The 16,829-nt window shown below is 44.1% G+C and overlaps 1 protein-coding gene across 2 annotated transcripts in view; it reads right to left on the bottom strand.

Annotated features, from left to right (window-relative positions):
* Nucleotides 1-16,829, bottom strand: part of LOC107111207 (copine-5) — a 218,419-nt gene that overhangs the window by 153,468 nt on the left and 48,122 nt on the right. The window lies entirely within an intron of this gene.

Here is a 16,829-nt window from a genome sequence, read left to right as displayed (position 1 = left end):
CCCCAAGCCAGTGGCCAGGGCTCCTTAGTGCCAGTGACATTTGCCTGCATGCAATTGTTCTACAGGGAGCATACCTTTTGGGGTCCTTTTTTCCTTCTAGAGAGCCAGAATCTATGAGACTGCTCTTGCATAAACAGTCTCCCAGGCCTTTTTACCTTGGTGTTGCAGCCTGCTTCACCTTGCAGCAAGAGCAAAGTATTTGGCGTGAGATGAATAAGCCGGACGGGACAGGTCATTCCACTGTAGTGCTTATCTATTTACAGCTTCAATAAATGACAATATCACACAGAATTTTGTATAATCAAGTCCAATTAAAAATATGTAATCTGGGAAGTTCTCAGCTTTTATTTAGAATTGGTTAAAGTTTGTAGTACTCATGACTGCCCAGATAAGTTTGAAAATATGAATCAGAAACAAGATAAAAGGCAGGCTATATGTTTATTTACAAAGCTGTTATTCTTCGGATAATCCTTGAACCTTATTTATTTACAGGAGATGAATCAGAGTATGAAATTAGTTGAAAGACTCCTAGCAAGTTCCTCATGTCTCTGTTATTTCTCTTAGATTCATCCATACCTCTTGAGTCATAAAATATACACTGCCTCTATGGATCAAGTTGTAATCTTGTTTACTTTGCCTGAGCAATCTCAAGTTGTTGAAGTTGAGGATTTGGTTCCTTTTATGATTCCACTGAGGCTCAGAATCCCATTAGTTTGAAACTATTTCAAACCAGAAATTAACTTTAATTATTAAATGCCGCCCCCCTACCTAGCAATTCATCTACCATGTGTCAGAATGCTTTATGACTTCCAGTGTAATTGTGAAGACGACATTGATTACCAAAATGAAGTGGTTATTCATATTACCACACATCACATATATTGTTCCCGGAGGAACGGGCCCATATCTGAAGATAACTTTCAAGATTCTCTTTGACCTCATTTTTCCCCCTGCCATCCAACAAGCTGACCCTTGCAGAACTCACTTTCCCCACCTTTTCCCCACTCCTCACCCCTCTAAAGAAGCAACATGAGGTATACCCCCCTCCCGTGAACATATAAGACCATAACCATCACGGGCTATTGCGGAGGATGGAGTGAGAAACTGGCCTTGTCCTGTACCTGAGCAAGTGATGGTAGCTTAATTAGAGGCTGGGCCAATTAGAGGCACTGGGAGATCTGTGAATGGATTTCCCAAATATTTTTAGGAGTAAGCAGCAGTTGTAGAGGTCACTGATTTGGATCTGAGCCACAGATTGGAGAGGAAGGGGGATATAAATCTTTTCCCTCCACTGTCTTCCCAGTCTCAAACACACACAAACACAGACATGCTATTTGCCCTCTGCGGAGCCACGAAGTTAGGATAAGGAAGGGGATGTTGGATGGGGTGGAAGAATTAGACTCCCCTATCCAATGCCATTGCTATGCAGGCAAATACCAGTTTAAATGCTTGGAAGATCCCATTGTGGATCCCACAGTGTCTCTTCTAGTTTGGCTATACAACCTCTGAACTGAGCTGCGCCACCTTAACTGACAAAATCCCAGCTCAGAAATCCAGAAATGTTATTTGCTTTGTTCTGCCAGTCTCTTAGGACAGTCACTGTGTATACCATACCGACTGCAGTTCTGGGCCTGCAAGGATGGAACTTGGTGTGGTACAACCAGTTCCCTGGTTTTGTTCTAGCCATTCAAGCAGTGCAGATAGGCCTGCAAGTATGAGGGCAGTGCCTGGTGAAATCTCAGAAGGTGGTGTGTGTTTATGTATGTGGAGGGGATTTTCAATGGTCAAGTTCTGTGACTGGGGGTCATAGCAAGCAAAATAAAGAGATAAAGCTTTTCCTGCATAGTACCACATTTCAGGCTGTACGTGAACCAAGAGGATACAGTAGTTAAACTAAGTGTTATGGTTGGAAGGGGGAGGTCTGGATTCAAACGCCAAATAACCTTGGACCAGCTGCTCTTGCTCAGCCTAACCTACCTTACATGATTGATATGAGGATGAAATGAAGGAAATCATATAGTCCTTGAAGTGCTTATAGGAAGGGTGGGGTAAAAAATGTAATCAGTGGGTAAGGGGGTTGTATATCTCTCACCAAAAAAACTAGTGTGTCCAAGAAAGGGTTTAGTCTAGCCTCTCCCCAGTATGCTGGTTTGTATTTTGGTTTGTGGTGGGGTTTTTTGCATATGGGGATTTTTTTTAATGAGGCATGAAAGTCTTCACTACAAAATTAACATATTGCTGAACAAGTTCTTTAGACTTTAACAGTATATTCAAAGTTGATATTTTTAATTCCAATGGAAAAACTTCATGAAGAGACCGAGGTCCCCATACAGCAAGTGCAAGAACAAGTGCAAGTACGAACTTTCTCGAGCTGACTATTCGTTTCGACCTTTGTCTTCGTCAGATGTCCTATTAAAGATACATGCTCTTAATAACAGGGAAAAAACAGTGAGAAGAGTTCTACATACAAATCTTTTTTCATTTTTTACAATAAAGCCCAAGTGTATACATACAGTTTCTGGTCTTTTCTATTCAGAGTTTCCAATAATTCCAACAATAAGTGTCAACATTTCTATAAATATAAACAAACTTACATTAGTCATTCCTAACCAACCTAATGGTATTCATATACAAATTACAAAAATATTGTATAGAAACATATACAACTCACCAAGAATGTATACACTTGGGCTTTATTGTAAAAAATGAAAAAAGATTTGTATGTAGAACTCTTCTCACTGTTGTTTCCCTGTTATTAAGAGCATGTATCTTTAATAGGACATCTGACGAAGACAAAGGTCGAAACGAACAGTCAGCTCGAGAAAGTTCGTACTTGCACTTGTTCTTGCACTTGCTGTATGGGGACCTCGGTCTCTTCATGAAGTTTTTCCATTGGAATAAAAAATATCAACTTTGAATATACTGTTAAAGTCTAAAGAACTTGTTCAGCAATATGTTAATTTTGTACTGATATCTTGTTGCTGGGTCCTTTGTTGAAAACAATTGTGACCATGAAAGTCTTCACTGACAGCCTGAAATGGAACAGTTCAGGAAAAGGATTGGCAGGTATATGAAGATGTACTGGACCTGCAGAATTTGGGGGTTCTTTCTTTCTTTCTTTCTTTCTTTCTTTCTTTCTTTCTTTCTTTCTTTCTTTCTTTCTTTTCCTGAACATTAAGATGTGATTTTGGGCTGTATCAACAGAAGTATAGTGTCCAGATTATACAAAGTGATGGTACCACTTTACTCTGCTCTAGTTAGACCTCACCTAGAGTATTGTGTTCAGTTCTGGGCACCACAGTTTAAGAATGATACAAAGAAGCTGGAATGTGTCCAGAGGAGAGGAACAAAGATGTTAAGGGGTTTGAAGACCAAGTCCTGTGAGGAAAGGTTGAAGGAGCTGGGTATGTTTAGCCTAGAGAGGAGTTGACTGAGAAGTGAGAGGATAACCATCTTCAAGTACTTGAAGGGCTGTCATACAGAGGACGGTATGGAGTTGTTTTCTGTTGCCCCAAAAGGTTGGACCAGAACCAATGGGTTGAAATTAAATCAGAAGAGTTTTTAGCTAAACATTAGGAAGAACTTCCTGAAAGTTAGAGCAGTTCCTCAGTGGAACAGGCTTCCTTGGGAGGTGATGGGCTCTCCTTCTTTGGAGGTTTTCAAACAGAGTCTAGATGGCCATCTGACAGCAATGCTGATTGTGTGAACTTAGGCAGATCATGAGAGGGAGGGTAGGAAGGGTTGCCTCAATGCTTAGTTCTTGTGGCCCTTTCTTAGACACCTAGGGAAATGCTGATTGCCACTTCGGGGTCAGGAAGCAATTTTTCTCCAGGCCAGTTTGGCCCCCAGTGATCCTGGAGGTTTTTTGTCATATTCTGGGCATGGAACAGTGGTCACTGGGGATGTGGAGGGGGAGGTTTTTGTGAATTTCCAGCATTGTGCAGGGTTTTAAGAGTAGATGACCCTGGAGGTCCCTTCCAACTCTATGATTCTATGATCTTCAGATACAGGGCAGTGTTTCCAGAATCTAGAACCACATACTACTTCAGTCTGATCAATTATGTCAAATGTACAACTATAATGAAAGTTAAGTATTTTGATACATGTTCGATAAGTGATGAAGTAAGCCAACTTAAATGGACAGAGTGCCTCTCTTTTTAGCACCCTAGGGTAGGTTGGAGGAAGAAAAAGGGACCAGGAAAAAAAGGATGTTCACTTTGGCCAAGACAAGCATTCGGACAAAGCCGGCCTTGAAATTCAAAGACTGTGGGTTGGATCCCACAACCCCTCCATGGAAGGTGCTAGTGGTCACAAATCTTTCACTAATTCCCCTCCGCTGTAGCAGTCCCATCCAGCCCCAGGAAAACTGATTCCCGTGATCTTAGGACCTTCATGGACTAATAACCACATCAGTCAGGAGGCTGCAGTGGGGAGAGGGAAGGAGTGAAATTGCCCTCCCTGCTTCTTCCATCAGTAAAGCAGCCATTTCCCGTTTTCAGCCCTGGTCCCTCTTTAATAATACTTTTTTTCTTTCCTTGCCCTTTCATGCTCTCTCTCTCCACATTTTAATCCAAAGTCATTGGACAAGTAGTGACAGATTGCCTGAAACTCGGAGTAAGTTAGATAACCTAATTTAGTTTGCCTTTCAATGGCAGGGTTCCCTACTCCAGGTTGGCAAATTCTGGGATACCCGGGGACTGAGCCTGGGGAGGGCACAGCATGGGAAGAGGAGGGGCCCAACTAGGCTTCCCAAGTCCCCCCGGGGGGCGGGGAAAGAGGCCCGTTCCCCGCCGGCGGCGGATCGGGCACCGGGGGGAACCCCACCCCGGTGTGCGCGTCACCAGGAAGTGACGTTATGATGCCAGGCATGCTGGGGGCGGGGCCACGGTCATCTGAGGGAAAACTCTATGGTCTGCTCCAGCCGTGGACGAGGAGTCCCCCGGTAAGTACATTTTTCGACTTGGCAACCCTAGGCCCAACTGAGCAATTTCCTCCAGTGGACCTGATCTCTGTAGTCTGGAGAGAAGTTGTAATTTTGGGAGGTTCGCAACCTTGTCAGTAACTGATTAGGTGACTATTGTAACTGTTTGCTGCTTGTTCTTAACTGTTTCTCCACTGCTCTTGTATCATTTAAAATCATTTTTATGTTCCTCTAATTTTCTTTGAACATTTATGTTGCTGTTAATCATGTTACTTGTCTGGTATTGGTATACTGAGCCCTGTAATTCATTTTACTTAAACAGCTGAGTCTGTGTTTTCTCACTGATTCAGTGTGGTCCACTGGGGCAAAATTGGGTCCAGGTTTCTACAGGCCCCATATCCCCTAGTGTTACTCAGCATAGCAAGAAACAGTCCCTGATCCTATAATTGGAGCTGAGCTATTGCTTGGAAATCTGAAAATTCCTTGAATGTTAGTTAAAAAGAAAAATGCTGACTGTTCAGCAGCAGTGAAATATTTGGCCCAGATCTGCAGCGTTCTCAAAATGAGATATTCACTCTGATAGCATTCACGAAAAACATACAGCTTCCAGGCTCTTAAGACATTTGAACGATCCTTCCTCTTTTAACTAAAAGTGCTGCAGAAGGAGCAATGTAAGATGCATGAAACTGAGTTAACACAAGATGTACATAACAGCAGAAACGAAACCCCTTGGTCTGTATGCCAGCAGGCCAAAGGCCAGATATACTCTGTCATTCTGCTAATTGTGATACAGTTCCTAAGTCAGTGCTAAGTGAACTTGCAGTCAAAGAACTGGTGCTTTTCTATTTTCTGGGTACTAACAGGAAAGCAAGTAAGCAAGCAGTTGTTTCTGTGAAACCAACAGCAGAGCCTGTGGCTGCAGTGATCCAACACCCATCCCGGTCTTTACAGACTTACAAAACACCCATGCTGTTGGAGGACATGTAATTGGTACAAAGCTGACCTCAGGCTTTTAGCATACCACCACCCTTGGCCAATTAATCCCAGCTGTGGCAGCACATTAGAAGTCTATCTGCTTCGAGCTCTGCACATGCTAACTGTGGTCCTCCTGAGCATGTACTGCCAGGCTGTAACTCTTTTTCAGTGGCAACCACACACTGAAAAGCTTGTGTGGCTCAGTCCAGAGAGAAACAGTCAGGGAAGTCCCTTCCGCCTCCCATGTTAGGGAAAACTGGTTGGAAGAAAGGCAAGTTTATAAATATTGCAAATAAAACAAAAATCATAAGGGCTCCCATCAAAATTAAAAGCCAGATCTCTCTTCAATTTAGTTTCTGACTGGTATGCCTCCCCTGGTCCTAGAAAAAAATAATAACCCACATACTCAGCCACCTTGAATGATGTTTGCCATGTCTGGTGAACTTACAGTACCAAAAAAGTTTGATGTAAAGACCCATGATGTTATGTATTAGGGCTGGAATATTCCAGGGCTGGGTACCAGAGACTGGCTGAGCTTGAAGCTCTAGAACCATAGCCCACCAGGACTCTGGAGGTGACCAACGAGAAACTAATGTTGTGTAAATAGCCTATTGTTGGGAGTTGGGTGTGTTTCGGTGTCGTTTTTGCATGCTATTTAAATAGGGCTGTTGCCCTGTGGTTTCAGTCTTGTATCTGCTGAATCACTAATAAAGCTGAGCTGATCACTAGACGTGGGGTCTGCTCATCCACGGAACCCAGTATTTAACACACAGCATCCCCTGCAAGTTGCCACACTGGTCACACTGATCACATGCCCCACAATGGTTGGACTTCACACAGTGAGTAACATTCCAAAAGGTAGTAAGGTGCAGCCATTTTTATTTATGCCCTGTTGCTGCACATCTAAATAATTGATAAACTTGGCTAGAGCACCATCATGGGTAGCATTGGCCAAGATTCTGAAAGATAACTTTAAGAAATAAGACTCCTTATCAACGTTAATTGAAGCACCATAAAACTATGTTTCTTTTTAAAGTATGCCATTAGATGGCAGCAGTTTGATCTTAACTTTTAAGATGTAAAACCAACTTCAGGGAACAATACAAATACTTAAAGCTTCATGATAGTAATAATAAAATTACCTGCACACACACACAAGTTCAAATCTCACTGATTCACTCATGGCTGTAAATGAAACTGATAGGCTCTTTCATGATGAACTAACATCCAGATATTGGGTATATATGCAGACACCCTGGTTTTTATCACCCAAATGGGATATTTGTACACATCTCTCTTGCTCTTTTAAAAAAATTCCTATGCTTAGCCACCGATGTCACCCCCATCTGCATCCTGCATATTAAAATGTCTCCATTTTGCATTCACTTCAGCTGCAAATGCAGCAGCATTCACATGGGCAATGGCACATCTACACAGGAGTTTTCTCCACATTTTCCTCCACCAGCCACCATTTTATTTGCAGTTTTCCTTGCAGGGCCAATAGAGGGCCTTAATTAAAAAAACTGGCAATTGTTATAGTGCTATAACAATTATTTTTAAAGCCCTCAAAAAGTCCCTCAACGGTACAGCAGAGATAATGCTGGCTGTGAGGGGCTGACAGAAGGACCATGTGGGTGGGAACTTTGAAAATGTCCCATCCAGGCAGTATGCTAATGTCCTTGACCTGAATTCTTTTTAAATTTTTTTTACTAAAGCAGCTTTGAAAAGGGGTGTACTGGGGACGGGGAAAACCTGGAAAGTGGGCAATCAGAGGATGATGTTATGTGGATGCTCCAAGAAAACAGCACTCTAGTTTGGTTGCAATGATGGAGGGGGGAAATCTATGGAAGCAGCCATTGTCATATTTTTAGAAATATGCCTGCAGAGGTTACTGCATGCTGGAAGGGCTATGTTTCTACAAAAAAAAAAACACTTCAAGGTTTTGTTACTCTGAGGAGAAAAATTATCCTTTGTGAGTGTCCCAAACTGATAAATGGAGTTTTAGAAAACACAATTTGGAGTTTCTTGAATACAGCCCAAAGGACATCATGATCTCTCTCTCTCTCTCTCTCTCTCTGACAAAAAAGATCAGCAGCTACGTCAGCTTTAGAAACTTTGATTATGTACTGGCTGGACACCTACATCCCTTCCTCGCCTCAAAACAGGTGACCATTGCTCTAGCAGTTTACAGCAACAAACACCTCTTTGGTAGGCCATGTTCAGAACAGAATTTGGATGTGAAGCCATTCCTTAAGGTGCACAGATAAAAGAGCAGATTTGTCTTACCCTGACCCTAGTCTAGGCTCCTCCAGTCCCCAGCATGCCACAAACCCTCTTGTGAAAGATCCAAGGATCAATAATAAACACAACCTAGGAGGCAGCTCTCCCAAGATCCCTGCAAAACCCTTCCCACCTATACTGGCTCAGTCAGCACAGATGTAAAACTGCCCTGCAGGGAGGCCACCTGCCCTGCAGGGAGGCCACTGTCACAGAGAAGCAATCACCTGACTTCTCCCAACAGCAACAAAATCTCTCATATATTAGGAAAGTGTTGGACAAGGGAACTGGATTCTGCTGTGTTCGAAACAAATGAGGTTTCCCCTCTGCATTCCTAAGACACCCTGAGAGAATGGAGCTCACTGCTGTGTATCTATGGATTTGAGATTTGACAACTTCCAATATCAGAGATCCTATTCTGTGCACAGCCATGTGTGTTTGCAATGTTTTTGCCTTGAGGCGACTATGTCAGAGATCAAAGAAGCTTAAGGTAGGAGTTCTTATAGCCTCAGCTACACAGCCCAGAATGCATGATATGAGTAGACATACTCATGCATGTTTAGTTGTTCAAAACATTTCAGCATTCTTTTCCTATTTGTGTGCTGCTGTGTGTGCATTCAATTAGAATTTAGCCGCCAATACGCGATTGCTGGAATCCATCCCCTCCCAATAGTTGCTTGTCTTCCAAGAAATTACTTCTGCAAATTGGCATTTAGACCCTGCTGCCCACCCTTGGACTCTAGCAATTGACTTCTAACATTGGCTATGTGGGAATCTGCTTCTGCTGCCACATCTTGCTTTATTAAATGATTTATGAGCTTTGGACCCCAGAAGAGACTCCAGAATGCCAGCCCTCTGGCAAAGTCTCTCACTGGCCAGCTATCCCCACTCCATCTTTTCAGAGCATCAGCATAAGCCGGTGGACGCAGCTTTTTGCTGCAAGGGAGAGGGAGGAAGGGGAGAATGCCTTCAGGTCAGTTGCAAGGATTCGGATGGAGCTGCTGTACTTGTTTTGTTGCAGGTATGTAGCTCAGGCTTGAATGTTTCCAGAAATGTTCTCTCTTTAGCTAGAATGCCACCTCTCAGCTGCTCTCTGGGTTGAGAGTTGCCATTCTGACCCTTCTCCCAGGGGAAAGGAGCTTCTTCCTGTACCCCAGAGCAGGGACATGGCAAGAAGTTCTGGGGAGAGGGGATGTTGCCTTGCCAGTGCCTCCCTCCCCAGTCTCTGTGGGGCTGCACAACATGGCTCTGTGGGGCTGCATGTGGCTGTACCTTGTGCACCCATACTCTAACCACTACACCACATACTTTCAGTGGGAGGCCCATCTACACTTCTCATCATGCCTGCAGCCATCCCTGTCCTTTCCAGGACCCCAGTCTGAAAACAGAATTTTATACAAACAAAAGAAGCTGCCAGACTTAGGCTACTGGGCATTTAGTAGCTTTAGATGGTAGACTCTAGAGCATCACATGCCTGCTCGGATCCTTCCCTTCACCATATTCCACCCTGCGTAACCTCTGACCCCAGATCTCCAGGAATTTCCCAATCTACACCAAAGCCTAAAAGTACATATGACTTTGAGCCATTGAGTCATAAACATATCCAGAGGGGAGTAGGTGAAGCAGCAGTGGTGGCAGATATAAGGGCAGGTTTTCGCATTCCAATGCCAGGTGCTTCTAATGAGCCAGACCTTGGTCCACCTAAACCAGTACTCTCCAACTGGCAGGGCTCTCCACTCCAATTCTAACACCGCCTATGCAGGAATCTGCTTCTGCTGCCACATCTTTCTTTATTAAGTGAATTATGAGCTTTGGACCTCAGAAGAGGCTCCAGAATGCCAGCCCTCCGGCAAAGTTTCTCATTGGCCAACTATTCCTGACAGATGTCTGCTAATGGAGGTGCTTTAATTGGAGATGCCAGAGGTTTTGCTTCCTCCTACTGAGCAATGGCTCTGCCCATAATGCTCCACTGCTAGGCTGAGGCTTCCACCCAAAGGCCCTAGGGAGGTCAACTGCACATCTCTGACGTACAGGATTCCCTCCCACTGCTACTTTTCTTCACTGAGCTTCCATGTGGGTTCTTATTAAATAATGTAAATTAAATAATGAAAAAAGTAAGTTCACAAACCAAAAATATAAGTTCATTCCAAAGTCAACTATTAAGTTATGCAGTTATATAAAGTGTACCTTATTTGACAACCATAAATATATTTCTAAACCATCTGCCTTCATCACCATGTGAAAGTGGAATTAAATGTAACCATGTGTAATTTATTGCAATTTTCTCTGTAATGAAACAGTTGTGATAATACAAGATAACTGGAGGGGATATAAATGGCTTAAATTAGAATTAATTAGTTCTTTGCTAGAATTGTACAAAAGGAGGGCATGATGTGCGCATGCATGCATATGCCCCCTGCCAAGGACACAGCTGCACATGCAGAAGGGGTTCAGCATTGCATTGGGCTCAGTGGCTCCTCTTTACCCTGCCTGACCTTTGGTCACACATGCATACACGTAGGAGGCCTGGGTATACTTCAAAATTCCAACTATTGCTATTAGGAGACCCACATGTTGAGCCTCCCTTGTAGGCATCCTGCTATTCCTTTTCTCCTCAAGACTCTAACCTGCAATATACCCGTGCCCTAGGAAGGAGAGGGACAGCTCAATGTATATGTGGGGGGTGAGCATAGCCCTCCCCTTGTGGGCAGTTTTCAGAATGCTGCAATTCACATGCACAAGAGCTAGCTGGGGATGAGGAAGGCAAAAAGTTAACTCTACCAAATCTCACAAGAAACAGTTGGGAGGAGAATTATCTGGGGCTGGAACTGAACCAGCAAACATCCAGACAACGTTTTATTTCCTGCTTCCCCCAGCCTCAGGGCTCATGTAAGGACAGAAAGACAGGCAGAGGAAAATATTACTTTCCCCATCCTGATCTTATGCCATCCTGATCTTATGCCATCTACTGCCCCCACCTTTACCCCCAGCACATCTACTCTTGCAAACAATATATCAGATATGGTATCTTATTCCATACATCGTATTTCTAAGGAAGACATCTGAAATGAAGCTTTTATCCAGAATCTTTGTATTTCTATTTTTATATTGGACTTTAATGAGGAGGAGGAGGAGATTGGATTTATACCCCGCCCTTCACTACCTGAAGGAGTCTCAGAGCAGCTTACAAATTGTCTTCCCTTCATCTCCCCACAACAGACACCCTGTGAGGTAGGTGGGGCTGACAGAGCTCTGAGAAAACTGTTATTGACCCAAGGTCACCCAGCTGGCTTCATGTGGAGGAGGGGGGAATCAAACCCAGTTCTCCAGATTAGAGTCTGATCTACTTGCAATGCAGCCCAAATCAGAGGACTATTGATATCAATGGAATTAGAAGTGTTGGGATACGGCATATATTTCAGACATTATAGGGTTAACATATTTGTTATGATTCTACCAGAGGCCTGACCTGGAAGTACAACCTGGCTCAGAGCCAATCCTGTGTGTTAATTGGTATGTTTGGGAAACTGATTGGATGGTTTTAATTTACCAGTGTTTGGGTTGGCTAATGAGGTTGAGCTTTTTCCTGTTAAGATTCTAGAAGAGAGGTTATTTGCTCAGTAGTCTTGCCCTAGGTTTTTACCTTTTCCTCTTAGAGACTTGTGGTATATATTAGCCTACTTTGCTGTATGAATATGTAGTTTAGGACTTTATTATTTTATTAGAACTTTCCTGTTTTCCTGTTCATTGTTGTTGTTCAGTCGCACAGTCGAGTCCGACTCTTTGCGACCCCATGGATCAGATCACGCCAGGCCTTCCTGTCTTCCACCGTCCTCTGAAGTTTGCTCAATTTCATGTTCGTTGCATCTATGACACTGTCTAACCATCTCATCCTTTGCCGTCCCCGTCTTCTTTGACCTTCAATCTTTCCCAGCATCAGGGTCTTCTCCAGTGAGTGCTCCCTTCTCATTTGGTGGCCAAAGTATTTGAGCTTCAGTTTCATTATCTGGCCTTCCAGGGAACAGTCAGGGTTGATTTCTTTTAGGATTGACTGATTTGATCTTCTTGCAGTCCAAGGGACTCTCAAGAGTCTTCTCCAGCACCATAGTTCAAAAGAATCTATTCTTCGGCGCTCGGCCTTCCTTATAGTCCAACTCTCGCAGCCATACATGACTACTGGGAATACCATTGCTTTGACCATGCGGACTTTTGTTGGCAGGGTGATGTCTCTACTTTTTATCATGCTGTTTAGGTTCGCCATCGCTTTCCTCCCAAGTAGCAGGCGTCTTTTAATTTCATGGCTGCTGTCACAGTCTGCGGTGATCTGGGATCCCAGGAACGTGAAGTCTGTCACTACTTCCACGACTTCCCCTTCTATTTGCCAAGGAGTGATGGGGCCGGATGCCATGATCTTAGTTTTTTTGATGTTGAGCTTCAAGCCCACTTTTGCGCTCTCCTCTTTTACCCTGAGCAAGAGGCTCTTTAGGTCCTCTTCACTTTCTGCCATTAGAGTGGTATCGTCTGCATATCTGAGGTTGTTGATCTTTTCCCCAGCAATCTTAATTCCCGCTTGTGATTCATCCAGGCCAGCATTTCGCATGATGTACTCTGCATATATATTAAATAAGCAAGGTGACAATATACATCCTTGTCATACTCCTTTTCCTATGCTAAACTAATCAGTTGTTCCATATCCGGTTCTAACTGTTGCTTCTTGACCCTTATACAGGTTTCTCAAGAGACATGTGAGGTGGTCTGGTACTCCCATCTCTTTAAGGACCTGCCATAGTTTGTTGTGATCCACACAATCAAAGGCTTTAGCATAGTCAATGAAGCAGAAGTAGATGTTTTTCTGGTACTCTCTTGCTTTCTCCATAATCCAGCGAATGTTGGCAATTTGATCTCTAGTTCCTCTACCTCTTCGAAACCCAGCTTGTACTTCTGGCAGTTCTCTATCCACGTACTGTTGAAGCCTAGCTTGTAGGATCTTGAGCATGACCTTGTTGCGTGTGATATGAGTGCAATTGTGCGATAGTTTGAACATTCCTTGGCATTGCCCTTCTTTGGGATTGGAATGTATACTGACCTTTTCCAATCCTGTGGCCACTGTTGCGTTTTCCAAATTTGCTGGCAAATTGAGTGCAGCACTTTAACAGCATCATCTTTTAAGACTCGCTTCGGCAGCACATATACTAAAATTGGACTTTGAATAGCTCAGCTGGAATACCATCACCTCCCCTTCCTAATAGATTTAGATAAAGAACTTTATTTTGATTAACAACTCTAGACTCCCTGTCTTATTTATCCAACAAGAAGGTCATAACTCTTGTTTAAGATTGCACTGTTTGTAAGAGAGAGCTTGTGCCTGAGTAGCAGTTACCAAACCCTACCCCTCACCTAGCTATTGGGACAATGGAAAGCAATAAAAACATTCTCAAGTACTCCAGTATAAAATGGTTCAAGCAGTGAGATGCCCTGTTGCATTACTAGCCAGCTGCAGGATGTTCTTTACCTTTAAAAACACACATATACACAAAAGCATATAAAGAGCAGTATGGTTTTGCTGGTGGAGCAACATTGTGGGCCACTCAAAGGACTCTGCATCTTCTGCATTAGCAAAAATAAATAAATAAAATTCTGTGCCAAGAAAAAATGAATTCTGCAGCCACTATTAATTATACAAATTAGCAATATAGCCAGTTCAGCTAATCATATAATCCAACAGATTGATCCCAGCAGCCCACAAATATCAGCTTGACTTACCAGCCGACTGCTGTTTGCAAACCTCAGCTACTCTCACCCCTCCTCCAAGTCCTCTGGCACAAGAATTCGTCTGTCATTTATACTGAAATACAGATGATCCCAGCTGGATCAGAGCAAGGCCCACCTAGACCTGCATCTTGTTTCCTCACAGAAAAGCCTGTAAATTGGGCATAGGCCCCCCTGCCTATTTCCATACATTAAAGACTCTATTAAAGGGAATGGACATTTCCCCCCAGGTTGCTGGCAACACAGCTACAAATGATCCCCTTGATAAGTGTAGAACCATGTCCGTATAGTGAAGAAAAGTGTGTGGCTCCATTCATTAAAAGCCAGCCAACTCCACAGCCCACTGGTTAGGAATATATTTGTATTCTAACCCACTTTTCTCCCTACTGGAGAGTTAAAGCGGTTTGCAAAGAAACAGAAAATTATATCTAGACAAACCAACCACAAATCTACAACACAACTCCAGCTTCTAAGAGGGTTGCCAGCAGCTCTGGAGAAAAATGATCTGTCCCCTTAACAGAGGTTTCATGTGGGAAAATGGGCAATTGAAGTTCTTTATGGCATGGATATTCAGTTCAGAGGGAAAGCAGATCAAAAGTCCCAGGTTCAATCCCTGGCTACAGTCCCAGGTTCAGTTCCTAGGAACCATCACATACACCTGAGATTAGGGTAGTGCTCTAGACAGGCAGGTTGGCTGGCACATGGATTAACAGCCCTATTGTCTGACTTCATGCCTTTCATTGTACCCATCCCCCGCATCCCATGCAGCCACACCTCCTCAGTGGTCACTTGGCCAATTGCCCGCATCTGCCAGTTTTTCCCAGCTGGCCCTGGTCCTTTCCGCATTTGCCTGCCACTCCAGATTTTCCCAGTGTTCGAGTTGAGGCAATTTAAGTCCATGGCAAAACAGCATCCAAATAACCTGGGGTGACAGCAGGCTGAAACCAGGCTGACCACTGAGGGGAAGAGAGAAGAAGAGAGACGAGATTGGATTTATACCCTGTCCTTCACTACCTGAAGGTGTCTCAGAGCGTCTTACAACCCCTTTCTCTTCCCCTCCCTGCAACACTCACCCTGTGAGGTAGGTAGGTAGGAGGTCATGTAATGCAGAATGGGGGGGAAAAACAGAATAAAAAGATGGTTGAACTCGATTTTAGTGCAGAATGGGGGGGAAACCCTGGATTAAAAAGAAGGTTGAATTTGATTTTAGTGCAGAATTGCTTGGAGGACACCGTGGTGAACATGGATTAAAAGGAGAGTGCAGAAAGGGCCCCTGTGACCAATTGCTTGCCCTCTCCATAAAGCAGCCAGACTCCAGAGATTATCCAAGTTCCAGTAACCTGAGGTGGGGTCAGGAGACCATTATGCTGCTGGGCCCTCCTCCTTGTCCCTGTAGCAAGATACAGGCCCTGAGCACTGGAGAGCTCTCTGCCTCCTCCCACTGTGCTCTCCGTCCACTGTGAAGATGTGTCAGGTGAGCGGTAAGAACAGAAAGAAACAGAGATCCCACACAATTTTTATTGAGGCATTTCAGTGGCAATGTGAATTTTGAAAGCATCAGAGAGGGGTGGATTCTCACTCAGTTCTTGTGCCTGAGAAAGCTGCATAAAAGCCAGAAGTGTAGTTTTCCCCATTGCTGCATCACCACACTGATGCATCTATCACACTGTCATCTGTTGTGCACAGGAGCCCTGTGAGGGCTACAGCTTGCTTCTTGATGGTCCCTGCTGCTGTAGGCTTTGATTGTGGCCTGCATGGCCTTTGAGAGCACAGCTGCCTCTGGGAGTGAGAGGTCTGCCTGGTTACCTGTGGAGAAATGAGAGATAATGATAGCAGTGAAAAATGAGTAGCAGCTTCAACAGATCGTTGAGGTTATGAGGGTCTTGTCTGGGTTCACAGTGCCGAATCCAGGGGCTCTCCGTGTCCCAGCCCCCCTCCCATTGGTAATCCCCCTGATATCTACAGTTGAAGCTTCACCACTTGGTGAACACAGTGTAGTCACTGCAACATTTACAGCTCCTCTAGTCATGGAGTGTTGCACTGGAATGCCATCTCCATTCTGCTGCATATGTCCAGGATCTGATCCTGCAAGCAGTAAGGGGGGCCATGAGTGGCATCTGCTTGGTGCTCTCTGACAAAGGGCAGCTGGGGTCTACCTTGCTTTCCCTAGTGCATGGTGAGAGCTTACCTGCATTTGGGGATCTGTGGTCTACACAGAGCTGCCTCTTTTCAGCACAGTGTGCACTTGTTTGCTGTCCTTTATGTGGAGAGCACAAGTCCCACCTATTGAATAAAGGAAGGTTTTTAAATCAGTGCACCACACCCATGGGGCCTGCATGCTCTGCACACCCATCATACTTCTTCTTGTGCAGGGGTCCTGCTTTGAAGTATGGATTCCCCCCTCCTGGATAGCTTACCTATGTGGGGTGCTTTGTCTTTGTAGCCTCAGCTGCAGCAATGGAGCTGAACTTCTGGGGGGGGGGCATTGGTGTCCGAAGACCTGTAAGAGTGCTGAGGACAACAAATCATATTTGTTTCCTCTTTTTTGTTTTCTTTTTCCTGGCTGTTGGATGGTTAGAACTGTCACAAGAGGAGGTGTTGGTGATGTGAAACTTTGTATAAACAGCAAAGACACAGAGTTCTATGACGGAGGCTCACATTATACATCTTGATATACGAGATCTGTGCACCCTTGGCTGAATCGTATGTCCCTCATTTTGGAATGCATTGACTGAGATCAGGATTCTATCATTCACTGCGATGGAGACTAGGGCAGAGCAGGTAAAAGTTGGGGGCCAGTCATCTGGGCTGTCCACTGATTTAAAGTGTGAGGGGTTAAAGTTATGCTGCTCTCTTTCCTGAAGGTGGAGCATTATGTCAATATCTC

This window comes from Gekko japonicus, unplaced genomic scaffold (assembly GCF_001447785.1).
Source record: "Gekko japonicus isolate JY-2015 unplaced genomic scaffold, Gekko_japonicus_V1.1 scaffold697, whole genome shotgun sequence".
Lineage (NCBI taxonomy): Eukaryota > Metazoa > Chordata > Lepidosauria > Squamata > Gekkonidae > Gekko > Gekko japonicus.
This window is presented reverse-complemented; position numbering and strand designations above follow the sequence as displayed.